The sequence below is a fragment of the Octodon degus genome, unplaced genomic scaffold (genome assembly GCF_000260255.1).
Source record: "Octodon degus isolate 3935 unplaced genomic scaffold, OctDeg1.0 scaffold00059, whole genome shotgun sequence".
Lineage (NCBI taxonomy): Eukaryota > Metazoa > Chordata > Mammalia > Rodentia > Octodontidae > Octodon > Octodon degus.
The window spans coordinates 11,472,408-11,491,993 of record NW_004524635.1 but is presented as its reverse complement, the minus strand read 5'-3'; the positions used below and the strand labels follow the sequence as shown (position 1 = coordinate 11,491,993).

Sequence of the window (19,586 nt, the reverse complement as noted above, 5' to 3'; positions counted from 1 at the left end):
GTTCAGTTGCAGCAAGCTTGTCCCTCTTGTCCTTATTTGGATTATATTTAAAACTCCATTTTAAACATTGCCAAGATATCTTTTTCATGTTGATTAAGTCTGGAATTTCAGTTGTCTTGAAACTTTTGTTCACTAAGAGAGTGGAACAGATGTGTGTCATATGTTGAATTGCTTGCTTAATATACTGCGGGCTTAATGGCCTGTTTATGGGAAGATACTAAATCAGGAATGATCACAAAATAATGAATCTGGGAGGAGATTGGTGGTCTGAAGTGGTTTATACTGAACTTCTTTTGGAACTATGGGGAAAGTTGGAAACCAGTTTGGATTACCATGAAGCAAGTGGGACACGAATGACTGAGGTTCTTCTCGGCCAGAGAAATAAATGCTATGTTTTCCATGGCTTAAATAAGGGTTGTTGTGGGAAGTAGCCCAAGCTGGGAAGTGCTACTTCATTCTTAGAAATGCCTCCTCAAGATCTGTGTTCAGCATGTGGGTGATCTTTCCCAGCCATCTGTATGTATATATATATATATATATATATATTCCCCTCCCTTAGGGGACTCCCTTTGCAATGTTGGAGACATTTTCTGTTTTAGTTTTAAATTATTTTAAAGGAAAACCATATTAGAAACTTGAAATCTACTCTTTCATACATAGATACTTAAAACTCCTTTAAAAAAGTGTTGCAATATTTTATGCTAATTCCCTGTGTGTTTTGATCTAACCAAACAGAATGTCCATAGGGCTGCCTAAATAGCTCAGCAGATTAAAGCACCTTCAAGCAGGCACAAGGGCCGGGGGTTCAATCCCCAGGAGTGCTATGCCAGCCTCACCCCCAGGGGCGTGCTGAGAAGGCAATTGAGACTGGGTGTGTGGTAGTGTGCACCTGTAATCCCAGATATTGGGAGGCTGTAAGCAGGTGGACCACTAGGAGTCTGATATAATAGTGACCCTTTCCTGTAGACCCTTTCCTAAAAATACAAAACAAAACAAAACAAAACAAAACAAAACAAAACAAAATAAACCCCCACAAAACCAGAATGTCCATAAGAAACTAGGAAGAAATTCTGCCTTCATAGAAATAGACACTCTTGAGAATGTGAATCTATGCTTAACGGTTTGTTACGTTAGTTATACTCAATTGTTTCAATGCCATTTGGCTTTTTAAATGTAAGTTTTAAAATCGTGGGGTGACTGTCATAGAGAAGCACTTTAGATTGCTGTCCCATTTCAAAGCCCCAGAATATAAAGAAGTTGCTCGTAGTTCCATACTTAGGACATGAGCAGTGGGTGTGAACCCAAGTTTCCATTTGGACTAGATGAAAGAACAGAAGTGCAGCAAGCATATGTTATGCACGAATAATTTTATAACTGCTTTTCCTCTATTCACCCAAACTACGTGACAATTTACCTGTTGGTATGACCTCAGGAGTGGGAGATTTAAGGCAAAATTCCCTGGCCCCTAGATTATAATTTTTATTTTTTATTTATTATTTTTTAGTTTTCGTGTGTGTGTGCAGGGTCTCACTACATAGCCCACATTAGTAGTGATCTTCCTGATTTCTGCCTGCCAAGTGCTGAGATTACAGGCGTGCGCCACCACTCCAGGACTCCATCACCTGCTCAGTGCACCCGGGGGCGGGGCCGGCGGGGCCTGTGGACCCAGGGATCGAACCCTGGCTCTTCCGCTTACCTAAGCAAGCGCTTAGTCCGCTGAGCTGTACCGCCGGCCCTTAGACTTTAATTTTTAAAAGAATTAATTCCTAGGGCAGACGAGACAGTTCTGCTCTCCAAAGCACCTGCTTAGGCAGGTTTAGGCAAGCGCTCAGGGACCGCAGCGTGATTCCCAGTACCACGTGCCGCACCAGCCCCACCCCCAAGGTGGGCCGAGACAGCCACAAATATAAAAAAGAATTCATTCCTAGATCTCAGGGACAACAATATTTGTGTCCAATCACATGACAGGAGTTAAGATATTAGGAGCGTTGTATTCACCATGCAAGGGATTGAGCACTTTCAAAAATGTGTCTAATTTTTTAATGAAAATGCCTTTCTCAAGTTAAATGGAATAGAAAACTGCCCATGAAAAATGAGGTATGGGAGTCAGCTCAAGAAGCTTTGTGTTAGTAGCTTTCTGTCTTTTTTTATACTTTTTTTTTTGCTTGTATTGTTCCCTTTCATATTTATTCATTTATTTCTTCAACTAACACTGATTTCCATAGACCCAGCCATTGTGCTGATTCTAGGTTACAGCAGTGAATAAGAGACTGTCATATGGTGACTCTCAAGATGCCAGCTGGAGGTCATGTTTTGAGTCTCATCAAGTGATATTAGGAAAAATCAGTGACTTTCTTTTGTCAGGTTGTAGTCTAAATGCCACATCTTTAAGGAAGAGCTCCTTGACTTGCCAGGCAAGCTAACTTCTCTCCATTATTCTGTTTCAAACACCATCCTCCATAATAGTATTAGTTACTGTTTATAATTATGATTTCTCACATAAGGTTTTCCTCTCCATCTAGAATGTAAGCTGCAAGAAGAGAGGGATTTGGGCATCATTTTCACCAGTCTACCCAGTGCCTAGAAAGGATTTGCTGAAACAGGCCAAAAACAAAACTAAACTAAACTAATTTTTTTGAAAAAATTAAATGATTGGCTAACTATACTAAAAATCCTCAGAAATATCTGCCGTTATGTCAGCAACAACTAGGTAGGCATTTTCAATTTTTCCCAAATTACTGCTTTTGAGCACTGTAAGATACAGTGATTAATATTGCTGGTGAGTTCTATTGTTAATGCCTTCACTTAGGACTTGTGAGTACCTCTTGCAGTAACTGATAGTGATTTTAACTTAGACCCACTTTTTTAGCTGATGTAAGGGGATAGCTCTAATCCAAAGAAAGCCAATTACCCAGTAAAAATGCTGCTGTTGAGTGGAAAATGAATACTTTACTGTGTACCACCATAGCTTTGACATTCACAGTGCTATTCTGATGGACAAGCTGGTGGTGTTTGCATTTTTAATTTCTTGTGTTGGTGAACAGGCCTGCCTCAGAAACAAATCACAGCTCTTGCTCTTGAAGTTGTACTCTCGTAACTTTCATTGCATCACAGAGATGAAAAGAAAGTTAAGAGAGTTTTTTTTTTAAAAAATCCATGATTAGACATAGGTTGACTTCAAATGTAAATGCTGGGTCTGCATGGCTCTCTTGGATCAAACAGAGTTTTGATGTTTTGATCTAAAATAAAAGGCAATATATTCTAAGAATCAGTTACATAGAGACAGCAAATCTCAGGATCTGCTGTTTGATTTTTAATGTTTATAAGAAGGACTTTTCAGTTCTGAAAAGCATAAGAGGTACACGAGAACATGAACTGCGCTAATCAGGTTTTTCGAGTACAGATTACTCGTCTGCATTTCTAGCTGACGTCATTATCTGATTTTAACTCAGAAAATCTCTCTGTTGATCCTAACAGCCACAGACAACTCAAGGGATGCACTTTCTTTATCTTTTCCTAAAGAAACATTATATTGACACTAAGGATTAAAAAGCATACCCATATTTATAAGTTTTTAAAATGTATTTTTAGTACAGGGTATGCAGGGTTTCACTATACAGCTCAGACTTGCAGTGATCCTCCTGTCTGCAGTTTCCCAAGTGCTGGGATTACAGGAGCGTGCCACCATGCCCAGTCATAGTTGCCATCTCAGTGTACCCGGGGGCAGGCCAGCATAGCACACCGGGGATTGAATCCCAGTCCCTGCAACTGCCTAAGCAGCTACTTTAGTCCATATTTATAAATTTTGTTTGGTAAGTAATTCAGGTTATCATAGACGAATCAGAAAATTCAGATCAGGTAAGAGAAAAAATTAAATATAAATATCTGAAGATGACATATATTTTCCTAGGCATAGAGAAATTAAAGGATATATATATGCATCATACCTAATCTATACAATGTGCAGCGTATTTTGTTTTCAGCAACTAGTTGTGTGTGTGTGTGTGTGTGTGTGTGTGTGTGTGTGTGTGTGTTATAACCTTTGGCATCAAAGGTGAATTTATGTTAATATGACAGACAATATACCTGCTTACTTATAGACACATAACATATCTGTTTTACAACACAGATGACTTCCTTCCTGAGACAGGGTCTTGCTGGGTAGTTCACTAAGTATCCCTTATTGGCCTCAAACTCCTGGCAATCCTGCCTCTGCCTCCCAAGTGCTGGGATTGTCATCATGTACCACCCTGCCTGGAATCCTTCTAATTTTACCTGCTAATGTTTTACTTCCTTAATTGTCTTCTTTGGCTCAAGAGAACTGCTGTAAGGGCTGGGGAGATAGCTCGATAGCTCAGCAGTCTAAGCACCTTCCTGGCAAGCCAAGGACCTGAGTTCAAACTCTAGTACTGCATGCTGTGCCAGTCTCAAATCAGGGCATGGTGGCCCATGCCTGTAATTCCAGCACCAGGGAAGCTGAGACAGGAGGATTACTATGAGCCTGAACTGTGTAGTGAGACCCTGTACCAAATTAAAAAAGAAAGAATAAGAGATTTGTTGTGGAATTCTCCACAATTAGGTTTCAAGTATGAGAATTCAAAAATAAGCTGGCAATTCTTTTCCATTCATATTCATTCCAGAGGAGACTAGAAATAGATCAAGTTTTTCTTTAGTAGAGGGAGTAGGAGGAAGAAGACTAGTGGAAAATTCATTCACTACATACTTGAGGATATGCTGTAGGTTACATAATCCAATGCAAAGAAGAAGAAAAAATGAAAAGGGGGGACTGGTTTTATTTCCTCGTGGTCCCCTAGGAGATGAAGAATATTTGCTGGGACACTATTCCTGAGAAATAGTTATTTTATGCCAATTTTTATTTCTGTTATAAATAAATAATTAATACTGCAAATGATCACTACTATACACCATCTATAAGATGTGTGCAAGAAAAGATAAAATAGATTGCTTCTCACAGAAATTAGAGCAAAATATAGTTGCTTTTGAGAGGATTTTTCTTTCTGCTTGTGTTTTACTTCACAGAGTTAATGTGGAACTGCCGTTAGATGGTTTGAAAATATTGAATAATCTGATCATCAGAGAAAATTTTCTCTTGTGAGAGACTACTCCCCCTGCCTCGCTATGCAGGCTCTATAAATTACTTTGAATGACAGCCTCCTACCTACTGCAGCAGAAGAAGGAAAGGTGGGGCTTTCCAACTGATTAGAAAAGAGAAGCATATAAGTTGGGGTGAGATACTGAGCTTGGTGCTGCTAAAATCAGTCTGCATATTTGGATGTTTTGGTTTGAATCGAGAAAATTCTTCCCAGACCTTCCAGCAAGGCTGAAAATTGTGTTATGCGGGCAGAATTCATCAAATCCATGGTTGGCAGCTAGCCCATTTCTTTTATAATTTCAGTGTTTTAAAAAATATAAAAGAAGACTGGCCATTTTCTTTCCATGAGGTTGTTGGTAATTTGTGTATTTGCATATGACTGTGAGGATGTTATATTAAGCATGATGTTCTTAATGGTAACAAGCACTTCTCTAACTTCTGCTTTTTTTTCTCTCTGAAGGAATGAGATATACTCTTGTGTTCAAAACACAGTATGTTATTGTCCACCAAACAAGCCAATAAAATGGGGGTTAAGCATTTGTTTGTTGGTATTGCCATTTCATTAATTTTAACATGGAGCTTTTCAGTTAGTTTTAGGTATGTGCTCTATATAGTCTTGTGCATTTGTTCTGCTGCTGGTTATTACCCCAACAGATGAGTTTTTATGAATCATGATTTTTCTACCTGGTTTAAATCATTCGTTACCATTTAGTCATAAATTTGCCAGTGAAAGCCTTGCATGAGCCACGGTTTGTGCCTATCCCACGGTTTTAAGTGATCTATAGTGGACTGTGAGCTATGTGAAGACAGATTGGGCTTTAGTGGTCACTACTATCCCACCACTGAATACAAATCCTGGGATCCAACACCCATGGAAATGCTTCCTGAAGTGACTTAATTTGTATCTCTTCCCAGTACTACCAAATAGTAGTGCACTTTATATTTGATAGTAAAAGCGAGAAGTAAAAAGGTTTTAACACACAACCTAATCTTTCAAGTTTCAGGGTGTTCTTCTTGCTATTACAAAGACATTCTTTTTCATAAGATGTAGACAGTATTGTTTATCTTATCCATAGGGCTTGATACACATGTTACCTGCTCAGACCCCATTCATGTTGGCATTCATCAATCAAAGGTCTTTATAGTATGTCAGCATTTGGTTTTTAAGTTGTGTGCCTCAGAAACCAATAATAAATCAATGACTCATGCTTTCCTTTTCAAATCTCATTTTGTCTTGCCATAGAAAGTTATTTCTCCTCTGGTGTCTAATGATGTTGTTCTTTACTGGAGACTGGACAACTGAAAGTGATACCTGCTTTTCTGAGGTTCCCACGGTCCTCTCTTGAGCCCTTCTCTGGAACAAAATGACATTCCCCATCTGGCCCTTTGCTGGAAGTGGCTATCCATAATGTTGGATCCAGCCTCTTGGACAACAGCTTCCCAATTTCATCATTGAATTCCTTCAAAACTCTTGGGTGCCTGCCAGCTGGTCCTACTGATTATGCTACATTTATTGGCTTAGACAAGTTAGGGGTTTGCCCATTATTGGACTTCATATTTTCTTCTTGTCTCTTTATGGAGAAGGCTGATGGCATGGGAATGTCTCTAATACCCTTCCAAGTAAGGAATTCACTCAGCTTGGGAAACATGCATCTTCAGTATGGCACTCCAATCTTTGTATCTCGACCAGTCATCATAAAAGACATCAAATTTCCTAAGAAATGACCCAGACACAAAGAAAATATGAAGTTCTTTTTTTATATCCCTTTACCTGCAATGGACATATAAAGAAGATTCCATGTGCAGAGTAGTGTTTTAAAATCCTGTTTTGTAAAAATACTGATAAAAGTTTTATAATAGAACATAATACAAATGAAAATTCTAAGGATAAAAAGCAATGTAAGAACAAAGGTGTGAACAGAAACCTGGAATGGAGCTGATGGACAATTTTTTTCTGTAATTAGCATGTTATACCTCCCTCATTTGATAAGCTAAAATTTGATTTTAATATTTTTAAAGAATTCCAAGCATCTTCTTTTTTCCCCCTGTTTAATTTTACTATTAAATTGCAAGGAGAAGGCCTCCTATCCTGTTTCCAATCTCTGGTGTGACACTTGAGATGTCTTTGACTTATCAGATTAAATCATTCTATTTGTTCTTCTTTGCACAAGTGCAGCTGTTGTATTTACTGTTTTCTAAGGGAGACACTTGAAAACATACATGATGCCCACAGTTAAGCTTTCCAGTTGTGTTGTTTGGAGACAAAGTACATAATGAAGTCAGTATTTTCTGACTTTTTCTTCCATGATGATTTGAAGGGTCAGCATGTGAATTAAAGAAGTTTTCTGATTTTTTTAAATAACTGAGAAATCATAAATATAGATTTATTTTATATTTGTACTAAACTGAAATTACAGAAATGATCAGTTCCATATAATATAGAAGATAACTGTGACATGGGTAGACATTGGCATTGTAAAATGACTACCTTATCTGTTATTTAGGGATCCCTATAACGATAGAAGGAATATAAAAAATGGAAGTACATGAAGGTTCATGTACAAATTCCTCACACACAAAAATACCAGTCTTTGGGTCAATATGATGCTGATGGAAAATGATAATTTAGGGAATTTTGTACATTTAAAAGTAGCTAATTGTATTCTTAGTTCATTATAGAGCCTGTTTAGGAATTTGGAAATGGTTTGGCCTTTTGTTAAAATTAAAACATATTATGACATATAAGGAACATGTAAAGATAAATCAACCCTCCACATCCGTAGGATTATATGCAAATAAGTGTGGAGTATCGCTAAGCTTTGGGGGTCAGGTTTATTTTACCCACACTCCACACTTTTATATAAGAGATCTGAGTCCCTAAAGAGTTTGATAGGAGAGGGGTTTTGCAACTAATCCCCAATGGATAGTTAGGGATAACTGCATAAAATTCAAGTGAATAACCTAATTTGTTGTAAAGTGAGTAATCAGGTTATTCCTATAAAGATTTAAAGCAAAGAACTTACCCAAAGCCGAGAAATCTTCCATGTGTCCTTTATCAATATTGATCTTTCTGAGTATCTTTTGTTTTTCTGTAGCTATAAGTTCCCAAATAATGTGATTATTTTTACATTTTGGAAATTTTTAATAATAGAATGTACAGCATATATCATCTGGTATTTGGGTTACTGTTGCCCAAATATATTGTGTCTTTAAGACTCATTCATATGGTGGTATGATCTGATGATTCAATCTTTTATATTGTTTGACTGTAACCATAAAAATGTATCCATTATTTTGTTTATAGCCATATGGGGTATTCGAATTTTTGCCTTTTACAAATTTTGCTGCAAACATTTTCATGTTCTTAACTTCATTGCTTGCTATATCTCTAATTTTCCATCCATGATAACCTTGCTTAAAACTATATTTAAGAATTTCCCAGGTACTTGGAATAATAGTGCATTTTGTTAGGTTTCACTGTTTTAAAAATCTTTTTATTTCATGTTTTGTGGAGAGAAGATTCTGTCAGTAAATCTTATTTTAATAATTTGATGATATGCTCCTCATAGATACTTTATGGTTTTAGTCCATCAATGTTGTGCTAAAATTTTGGCTACTCAATTGTCATTTTTTTAACAGTAAAATGACTCTTTGGTATTTTACACTTAGTGCTTTCTTTAATTGTTTGCTGTTTAGCTACATTGTAATTCTAGATTTTGTTTAGGTTATCTTTCTTTGGGCTTCAACTTGTGGATTGCTGTTTCAAAAGTTTTGAAAACTATTTGCTTAATTATTGTCTCAGCATTTTTTTCTTTTTATCTGTTACTCCATTTAAATGTGTATTAGATGGTCATGTATTTCCTCTTGCTTTCAATTTAATATGTTCCATAATTTTGTTTTTCTGTGTTTAATTGTGGATAAGTTCTTCTCAAATGCCATGCAATTCACCAGTTCAGATTTTTCTCATCTGCTATTAAATCTGTCCCTTGTCTTCTTATTTTGTTATTGGCCTTTCAGTTTTATAATTTCTCAACTCTTTCTCAACTGCACAATATCTATAAGTTCTTGTTGGCATTTTAATGTTTTTTCTTTGAACCCTCTGTACACTTTAAACATAGATTCGTAACTTGCCTCTGTTCACTTTAATACTAGATTTTTGATAATCTGTTTGTGGTCTTTTCTGGTTATCCTGTTCTCTCAGGAAGCACTTTACTATGTTTGATGGTTACTGATTATCTATTTATGGTAACTGAATATATATTCAGTAACTTGCAACTTTACCTTTAGAGGTAATTTGAGCTTTGAAGTGAAATAATTTTTCTACGTAGAAGATTATAAACTGTCACTCAATAAAATTATGGAAGAAAAAAAAGAAAGTTATAAAAAAAGAATATAAAAATAAAAATTAGAAATGAAAATAAATAAAAAAAGAAGATTATGCTCATTCATTTGAGCATCTGTTGTGGTATTTGTCATCTTTTTCTGATGCACATTAACTATTCACCTATAGATATAAGTTTTAAAGTGAAATGAGACTTTCACACATGCAAGTGCATCGGATGAGACAGCGAGGTGCAATGCATGCAATGAGAGACAAGCCTTACAGTATTGATTGAAGTAAATGTGTAAAGTGGAAAAAAAGGTAAATATTAAGAAGAAATTCCAACAGGCCTAAGCTAGAGGAGAAAAGGTGGAGGAATGTTAATTAAAGGTCACAGAAGACAAGGGTAGGCAAGGCTCCATCGAGGTATCCATGACCGGAATGACCCATTCCTAAGAGCAAGTCACTGCTGGCTTTCTCTGAGCCCATGCTGTTGCGATTACCATATGATGACTTCAGAATGTATTTCTCTATAATGGCAAAGCTTCATTCACTCTTTACAAAATGATTTATTTTCATCTGTTTATATTTCCAAATGGTCTTTGAAAACTTCCTGAAGCTTAAACACTTTCCATTAGAATCTTTGCATAGGGTTTATTAGCTGTGCGAGTAGATTTGAGAAAATTTAGCATGCATACAGTATTTTACCCTTCCATCCTAAGCATGTAGCATATCTATTTGTTCAGCTCTGCTGTTTTATATAAAGTTTCTTTTTAAAGTGTACCTTATGGAAAACTTCAAAGAGAAACAAAACAGGGATACACTCTCTGTAAACTTGTCGTATTATTTCATTAGGATCAATTACGACTAATCTAGTCATGTTTGTTTCTCTGTCTCTTCCCTGTATAAGTAAGAAAAAAAGGAAATTGATAATGTTGGACACTATATCATTTTAACTGCATTTCAGTTCTGCAAAGTTTTAATGTTTTTTTTTCCATAGGGGATCTGAATATGCTTTACTAGGGTTCTTTATATTTTATATTTGTTCAATTATGTTATTTCTATCTATACCATTGTGTATACTATTTTTATTGAGTTATCTTGTTTCTAACCTTTTAAGTGCTATGGCTGATATAGCAGAAAATTTAAATTTATATTTAATTCTTAGAGATTTTCAGTAATTTTTTTGCATTTTCTATGAATATTGCAGTCATATCAGTATAACTTATGATTTTGTTTTCTTTCTAATGTCCAAAGTTCATAACAAAGTTCCTATTACATTATAGTTACAACTATATTGTACAATGGAATTTCCAAAAATATGGTCAGCAATAACAGTAAATAGAAGACAGTCTTGTCATTTTTTTATTGAATTGCTATAAGGTATACATTATCTATAAATCCTCCTCCTGACGAATTATCTAGGAATGAATATTGAATTTTACTAGATTCCTTTGATTATCTAATAAAGTGATTCTTTCATTTTACTTCTTGAACAAAGTAAAATGTGTGCTAATAGATCTTTTCACTACTGTTTAACCTCATTTTGTTGCATTAAATTATTTTACTGCACTAATGAATTTACACATTTAGAATTTTGCTTCTGTCTACCTATGATTAATCTTCTCTGTGTATACTGTGTCTTAATTGGATTGTGTTTTGAATGCCAATTTTAAAATATTTTTTGTCTTAAAATAATTACTACATTACAGGCATAAAATAGGAAATGCTCATGAAAATTAATCATGAAACACTCAAAAAGGTTTGGAGAGGTAATTCTTTGTGTGTTCATTTAATATTTTTATTGAACTTTGAGAATTTCCATCTCTACTTGTACCAATTTCAATAACATTTTTCAAGTATTTAATGTATTTTATTATGATTTTCAAACATGTTAGAGTAATCACTCAACTTTAATTTTTAAAAAAATTTTTGAGACAAGAGCTCACTAGATATTTCAGACTGGTCTTGGCCTCACCACATAGCCCAGGTTGTCCTCAAATTTGCAGTGATCCGCCTGCCTCACCCTTCACAGTGCTGGGATTACAGACATGCACTTTAATCTTATTTCTTAAAACACTTTAAATTCTTCTTTGTAATGTGGTTTATCTTCTTTCCATGAGGAATCACTTCTTGCATCTATTTTTTGACTCACACATTTATTAAGTTTACTTAGTTACTCCATTTTTCCCTGCTGTCTTTGTGTTTGTGTTTTGTAAGAATATTAATTTACACTTGAGGGCAGTTTTGGCTCAGCTCTTTGAGAGTTTTCTAATTTAAATTATTTTCTAATTAATTTATAATAGCAGCATTGATATGCTCTTGGAGCAAAGAACAATTCATAAACATGATTTTAATCTTTCCAGTGCTAAAAGTAGGCCATGAAATTCTGGTGTGCTCTCCTGTAGCCACATAACGATCCGAAAGAAACGGAGATCAACTGGGTGACAGAACTTCACCTTTTATACACCACAGTTACTCTTGGAAGGATATTGCATCATCTCAAAACCATGTTTTCTGTTTGCATTCTCTTTGGCAATCAGATAAGAATTCCTCAATGTTAGAGAGAGGAGCACAGTGTGTGAAAAGCAAATGAGTGATAAACATGAATGTGCAGTTGCAGGGGCACTGAGAAAGAACAGCACCTCCCAATAAGTGTAAAGCTACCTGGATTGTGTCCTCTTTTGGCTTGAGTTCTCAGCGAAGTCTAGAGAGGTAGACAACCTCCCCTTCCACCTCCTTTGTCAATATGGGAAAAGAGAAACAGTAGGGGGTGTCTGCAGGCAGGAGACAGCCACCGGTTTTCCTGCAGGGTTCAAAGTGGCTCTACTAGTCCAACAGTGACTGTCAGTGATCCAGAAGACCTAAAGGAGCCCAGAGACAGAGACAGGACTGTCTCTGTTCAACAGGCAAAAGCCCCCAAAGGTGGTCAAGGTAGTCAGACATGACAAAGATGAAAGCAACCATTCAAGGGAGGAGCTGGGGATGGAGCAGGTGATGTGGGTACAGGACAGCAATATCCACAGAGAAGAAGCCAGGGTTGTCAAATTCAGCAAATAAAAATATAAAGTTTGAGTTAAATTTGAATTTCACATTAATGACATATAATATCTACATATGAGTGTATCCCAAATCTTACCTGAGGCATAGTTACATTTTATGAACTTATATACAATTTATATAAAATTCAAATTTAATGGGATATTTTCTCCATGGCAGCTGTGAAATTTACAGTAATGTTAAATGGAAAACAAGAGGGGGGAGTGAAAGCCCCTAAAGGAAAATTTTTGATCAACTACTTCTTACATCTGAATGATCTGAAGTATTACTCAATTTGAATTTTTCTGGAAGTGGCCAGAATAAATAAATATTATGCATTAGAAATAATGGTGGCTCCAAATAAGAAATATTTCAATGATACAAAAATGTTACATAATCCAAAGTGATAGAAAGTTTTTTAAATTTGTAACAATTATGTTTGCTTTCTAAATTGATGTGACAAGTGAAATGTGGCTAGTTATAGTCTGATGTTTCTACCATTTCCCAAGAGACTAGCACTAGACTGGGAGGTTAGAACCTCCTAGTGTGTTTTCAGAATTCCTAGTCCAATTGATCCCATTGATTCAGAGGCACGATGGGATGAATGAGTGGTCAGTTGTGCCCATCTCTCAGGGAGAAAGGGAGGAAGGAATCACGATGAACTGGACACACAGCATAACTCTTACCTACTCTAAGTATCTTTCCTCACTTGCTCTGACAGCTCACTAACAGCTTGTTGAGTCTTAACCTGAGCTTAAAACTGAAAAGAAACAAGGAAGGTGAAGTATATCTTCCCCATTCTACCTCCCTAACAGTTGTCAGGAAGTTCACAGCTTCTTTTTTCAGAAGTCTTCTTTTTTCTTCCCAGCACATTTCATTATGCTGTTGGTGTGGAGCAGCAGATATCACTATTATATGTTCTTTGGATCTTATCTAGACATATTAGCCCTCTGTTTTATTGCTAGTTTTAGACAGCATGGTAGTGTAGATTAAACTCAACAACCAGTACAGAAATACTGATGCATTCATTAAGAGTACTGTCAGAATCTGTGCCACTTCAATATCCAACTTGCCACAGGTGTAGTGAAATGCAATGAAATACACAGCCTCTTGCAGAGTTTGTGAGTAGTTTTTTAATACATATAATAAAGAAAAGATGATTTTGTTCCTGTGAGGCAACAGCATCAAGCATTAGAGGGTTAATCATTGTAATGGGTATCACTTCCCAGTTATGAAAGCTGTAGGGTCTCATTCTCTAAAAGGATTCAATTAAAATTTAAAAGAAAAATGTCTCGTTAAGTGGATTTCTTCAAATGTCTTTTCCATTCAAACAAATTGTGACTGAGGAAATGATTCATTCATAATTTGTAGTGAGATAAATTTTATGGAGCCAAGTCATAAACATATTTGAATCTGATATTGGCTATAAGAATGGATTGATATGAACCCTGGGTTTTAATCTTGAAAACGTGGACTTTTTTTTTTGCTTCTCTTCAGTACCTTGAGAAAATTTCTTTGCAGTTAAGGCATTTATCATAATTATTTAGAATTAAAACTGTCAAGCATTAGTGTCCAGCTAGATAATACCATAGGGAAGACTGCTTCTCATCATTGTAACACTCCCATGGACTTTGTGAAGTAGGGGAAAGGAGGAAGCTCCTTGGCGGTCTCTGTGAATCTAGGGTACTGCATTATCTGTTACCTGATGGTGCCATTCTAGAGGACACACTGAATAGTGAAGGTCTTGTGGACGGTACACGCGGTTGGATGTTCAACAAGGGTAGGACTATTGTAAACATTATCCCGTGGTGCCACTAAATACTTATTCCTGGATTTCTGATAAGGGCTAAAGAGAATATGGGTCTTTGGGGAGCAAGGTAGGCTCCAGATAGTGAGACATGTCAAATGTGGAACTCGGGGGCCTGGCTCTGGTGTGCTGGGACATGGGCCGTTCACAAACGCAGAGCTTTGACATTGTATTGGGAATGCTTTCCTCTTTCTATAGACAAGTCATTCATTCTGTGCAGAACATCTCTCTTCTTTGCCTGATTTTATTCTATGTCTTCTCTCACAAAACTTGGCTCAAATAAAGGGTATTCAAAGGCAGTCAGGCTTTCTCCACACTCCATGTTTTAATCACATAGCTCACATGTTCCTAAATCAACCTGGCAGGTAATGAATCAACTTCATTTTCTGCCTAAAAGCATGAATTTTAAAGCTATAATAAAGAACAGAAGTAGAAAATGTAGATTTAGAAAGATAAAGCCTGTTTAAGCTGCTTAGAACCAATATAAAGTAAAACAGTACTGCTAATGATTTTACTAATTCTACTTTATTTCAGTCTGGTAAAGCTGACCTGTAAGTCTCTTCCTACCTCAATTTAGCCTTCAGAATCTTGTTTGTAACTTTTATTTTATTACACTTTTCTTCTTTCAGACTATGTACACCAACTCGGCAGATGCAGTAACTATCCCACGATTTGCAGTCTTTGTCAATTCTAAGAATACCATTCTCTTTCCCCCTTCAAAACACTTGCAGTTTATCAGAAAAGGTATTCTTACTTGCCTGAAAACCATGAAACCATAATTCTCCTACCTAGAGACTCAGTGGGCCAGAGAATCCTAAAAGTCATCTCATTGCCCTATATCTAACCACCAGAGAGCCTTTTAGTCTTCTCTCTCTCTCTCTCTCTCTCTCTCTCTCTCTCTCTCTCTCTCTCTCTCTCTCACACACACACACACACACACAGTATTGACTTAAATTCAGTGTCTTCATATAATGAGCTTTCAGTTTAAGGTTCATACCCATTCTGACCACGTTATCTTAACAAAGATCAAAGGACAACATAAAGCCTTAGAATAAACCAGAAAATGAACCCAGACTTAAGAAGTTTCATCACAGAATATTTTTCCCTTTGGGTGTTGATCGATCAGTGGAAATGAGATCTAATAAGCCAGTATAGGCCATGATTCTTAAATCCCATTTTCTGTGCAACTTATATGAAATGTTTCTCAACACACAAAGGACAATGGCAACTAAGTTTTCCAAGTTCAAGTATCTACCTCAGAAGAAATATATTTTTGTGTAAAAGTGTTAAAATCTTGCCTTTATAAATGTAAAAGACAAGTTCTGGTTCATTTTTTGATAGAAGACTTCTAATGTTTGAGCCCTCACATAAATGTTTGACTTTTCTTATCTCCAAATTTGAAAATGGTTGTTTGATTGAATGTATCTCCTTATGGGTATGTTTCAAAATTATGGCCCTTGAGTTGGACCTAGCCTTCCATCTATTTTGTAAATAAAGGTTTATTAGAAAACAGCCATACAGGGGCCGGGGAGATGGCTCAGTGGAATAGGCACTTCAGTGGCAAGCGCAAGGGCCTGAGTTCAATCCCCAGTTCTGAAAAAAAAAAAAAAAGAAAGAAAAAAGAAAAGTCATACACATTACATTTGAGTATTCTGCATTCCTGCTGAATTTACAGAATTGAGCAGCTGTGATAGAGATCATAGGACTTGGAAAACTGCAGGCATTTACTATGTGGCCCTACTGGACATGATTTGCTCCATCTATTTTAACAGCCATTGAAGAATGCTTTGGTTTCTACGGCTAAAATTTGATATAAGATATTTTGTGATTAAGTACAATTTTGTAGAGCATAAATACATTTATGACTTTGAGACCCATCAAAACTATGCTTAAATTCTTCCTCTGGTAGGAACTACCTTTTATGATTTTGATAAATCACTTGATCGTTTTGAACCTTGGTTCTTGTGATGGTTAATTGTGTCAACTTGGTTGGCTTGGGAGCTGCCCGGTGATTGAATGTGTCTGAGTGGTTCATGGCAGTATGACTTTGGATATAACATCATCGCTTGCTCCTTTCTTTCTGGTACTGCACTCTTGCTCTGCTTCTCAGCTTCTACAAACTAAACATCATTTGTCTGTCACACATTTTGCATGATGTTTCTGTCTTGGAGATAGCTAAACATGGACTGTATATCTAGTAAGCATTAACCAAATTTAAACTCTTTTTCTTTAAATTGTGGGTGCACATTATTGTTTACTAGTGATGGGAAAACTGGCTTGTTTAGAAAATTGGCACCAGAAGTGGGGTCTTATTGTCATTGTACTTGATCAAATAGTTGAGAAAAGTGGGAATTCACTAGTTGGATGAGTTTGTACAGGTTTAGATGTAGAGTAGAGAAGCCTCAGGATGGTATAAACAGAGTGTAGTGGATGATTCTGAATCCTGATTCTGAATTATGAAACCAGAATCCTGATAGAAATGTAGACAGTAAAGGTCAAGCTCAGAAATTTTAACTATGAACAAGGACTTCAGTAGCGGTTGCACTAGAGATAACATGTGTCATACTCTGGCAGAAAGTTTGTCTGAATTTTGCCCATGACTTGAATATTCTCAGGAGACTGAGATTAAGAGTAGTTGACTAATCTGGCAGATGTAATTTCAAAGTATTCCAACATTTAGGCTGTGGCTTACCTATTGCTGGCTGTCTTAGGCAGATTTATAGTGAGAATTGAAGCAAAAAAAATTGAAAACATAAATTTTGGCCCCCAAAATTATGTGTGAAATTGGAGCCAATATAGGTACATTTGCTGAAGAGATTAGCATTGTTATGAACAAAGTACTTTATTTAGGGACAAGAAGAAAATGCTTTGATGACATCTCAGAAAGCAGCAGGATTCCACCCATTGCAGCTCAAAGATATAAAACATAAACCTTTTACTTGAAAGGAAAATCCCTAGATCCTTGCTTGAGGAAAGCCTCCTACTGAATTAGCTTTCTGGGATTCTTTTCACTATACTTAGATATTCAGACACTCAGAGGCTCCTGAGGGCCTGGCTGAAGGGGGCTGGGCTACTGCTTCCACTGACAGCATACCACAGTGTTACCCACATTACGCTGATTTTATTGGTCTGCAAAATGCAATCAATATGTGAGCTCAAGAAGTATTCCACTCAGATTTCAAAGGCAGGCTGGAGAGGTCAGGCAAGGAGTCCCTGAGAGGACAGTGCATGTATCCATGAGAATGCAACCAAAGTTACAGCAGAGATTCCCAAGATGTTAGCCATGCCAAGAACATGGAATGTCCATTGTGAAGAGATTCAGGCAGTGAGCAAAGACAGCTCAGAGAGATCCTGTGTGGTGTACACCCATCAAGGCCTTAGGAGCAGGACCATCCAAGTTCCTTGGAACTCACATTGAATCACTGCATTCCCCATATGGCAGCTATGTGGAGATATAAGACTTAATATTTGCCTTGTTGTTTTGGTTTGATTTTTTTTCTTCTTATTTTTCCCTTTTAGAATGGGCATGGTTACCCTGTACCTTGGATAATTTGGTTTTGGTTTTTACAGAGGTTCATAGCTAAAAGTTTGCCTTTACTCTCAGGAGACACTGAGACCTGAACTTTTAAAAACTGCTGGAAATGTTGATACTTGGGGAAGAGGTTATTGCATTTTCAATTTTACATAAGATAGTTGTAAAGAATTATATTCTTGTGAATATTTGGGTATTAAATAATGGCTTAAGGAAATGTGTCTCATGTCAAGTTGATAAAGGGTGGATGTGAGAGGTGTGCCTAATTGTGTCAACTTGATGGGCTTAGGAACCACTTAGGGAACTGCTGAAGTACAGCTCTGGGTATGTCTGGGTGAGTCGTGAAGGTGTGGCTTTGGGTACTACATCTGGCCCCTCACTTCTTCCTCTCTCTCATTCTGCCCCTCTGGTCTGCTTCCCAGCTGTCAAGAACTAAGCCTCTGTGGCCCATCAGGGCTTCTGCTGTGGATCCAGCTGACCATGGACTGAATCACCCAAAACCATGACCAAATTCAACTTCTCCTCCTTTAAACTGTGTAAACTTTAAACCATGTTGAGCATTGTGTCTGATAAATGTACTGACTGATACAGTTCTTCTCTCTGTAAAAAGGAGACAAACTCTTCTTTTGAAAAAATAACTATAGCACTGAACAAAGTTACACACAGGTAAATGTACAAATGTTCCTGTGTGAAAAAATTTCCATTACTATGGTGATGATTTTGGGACTTTTTTATTTTTCCTAAAAGTTTGAAAAAAAAAATGCTTGTGTCCACTGCCTGTGCGTTTCTATCCAAAGGCCAAATGTATTCTGATTCATTTTTAAACTATTATTTAAAGATAGTTTTAAGTAGCATTTCAATGACTAAACTAAGATTAACAGTTTCCAACAACTCTTCAGTGGTTTTATACAAAGAATTGCAGTGAACTTGTTTTTCAGACTTACTTTCCTACGTTGCATTTTTTCTTTTATAAAATCAATCTCCTGCCACTCAGACCTCAGAGGATACTCAAACTGCAATATTGGTAGGCCAGAAGCCTTGGTGTGGAATATATAAAATACTTTTCAAAAGCAAGTGTGTCCCTGCCAACAGCACCTAAATAAGCTGAAGAAACAGACTGAGATGTTAAATGGTGTGCTCTTAGTGTGGAAGTTCTCTTCTAGTGTCAGTCCAAAGCAGCATACTTGGTCCATATCTCTTTCTTCCAGCTGATAAAGAGTACATTCCCATACCTATCTCTCCACCTGCATTAAGAAGATGAAATTAATCCATCTAGGCTATAGAAATAGGTCTTACATTAATAAATCTTTGTTTGTAGGCATTCACTTAAACTCTATGCCCAGAGTAATCAAAATGTCCCCAGAAGGTGGGCTTCAGTACATAATCATTATCCTCAATTACAGGGGAATGAACATGTGATCTGAGGAAGCAAAAAGATGCAGTTGAAAGTTCCACAGTCAATACTCAGGGTTTGCAAACAGCAAGTGATTACTGGATACTCTTGCTGTACGTAGGTGACTGGAGTCGGCAGGTGTGCTTTCCCCTCACGCTGCTTCTAGCTTGGCTCTTACACGCAGACCTTTCTCCAGGACGCATGGTATTTCCGTCGCACTTTATCATTGCCTTGATCTCACCTCTCCTACTCTCCTTCCTCCACACATTTCTGATACTCTTTTGCTCTCTTCTGCATCCTCCTTTTTTCTCTTACTCTTACCACATTATAAGCTGCCTGAAGCCTGTTTTACAATAAGCTAGGGTGTCAGTTAAATAAATA

The 19,586-nt window shown here is 36.8% G+C and overlaps 1 protein-coding gene across 3 annotated transcripts in view; it reads left to right on the top strand.

The window, feature by feature from the left end:
- The window catches only part of Gadl1 (glutamate decarboxylase like 1), a 150,302-nt gene that overhangs the window by 42,155 nt on the left and 88,561 nt on the right, over positions 1-19,586 (top strand). The window lies entirely within an intron of this gene.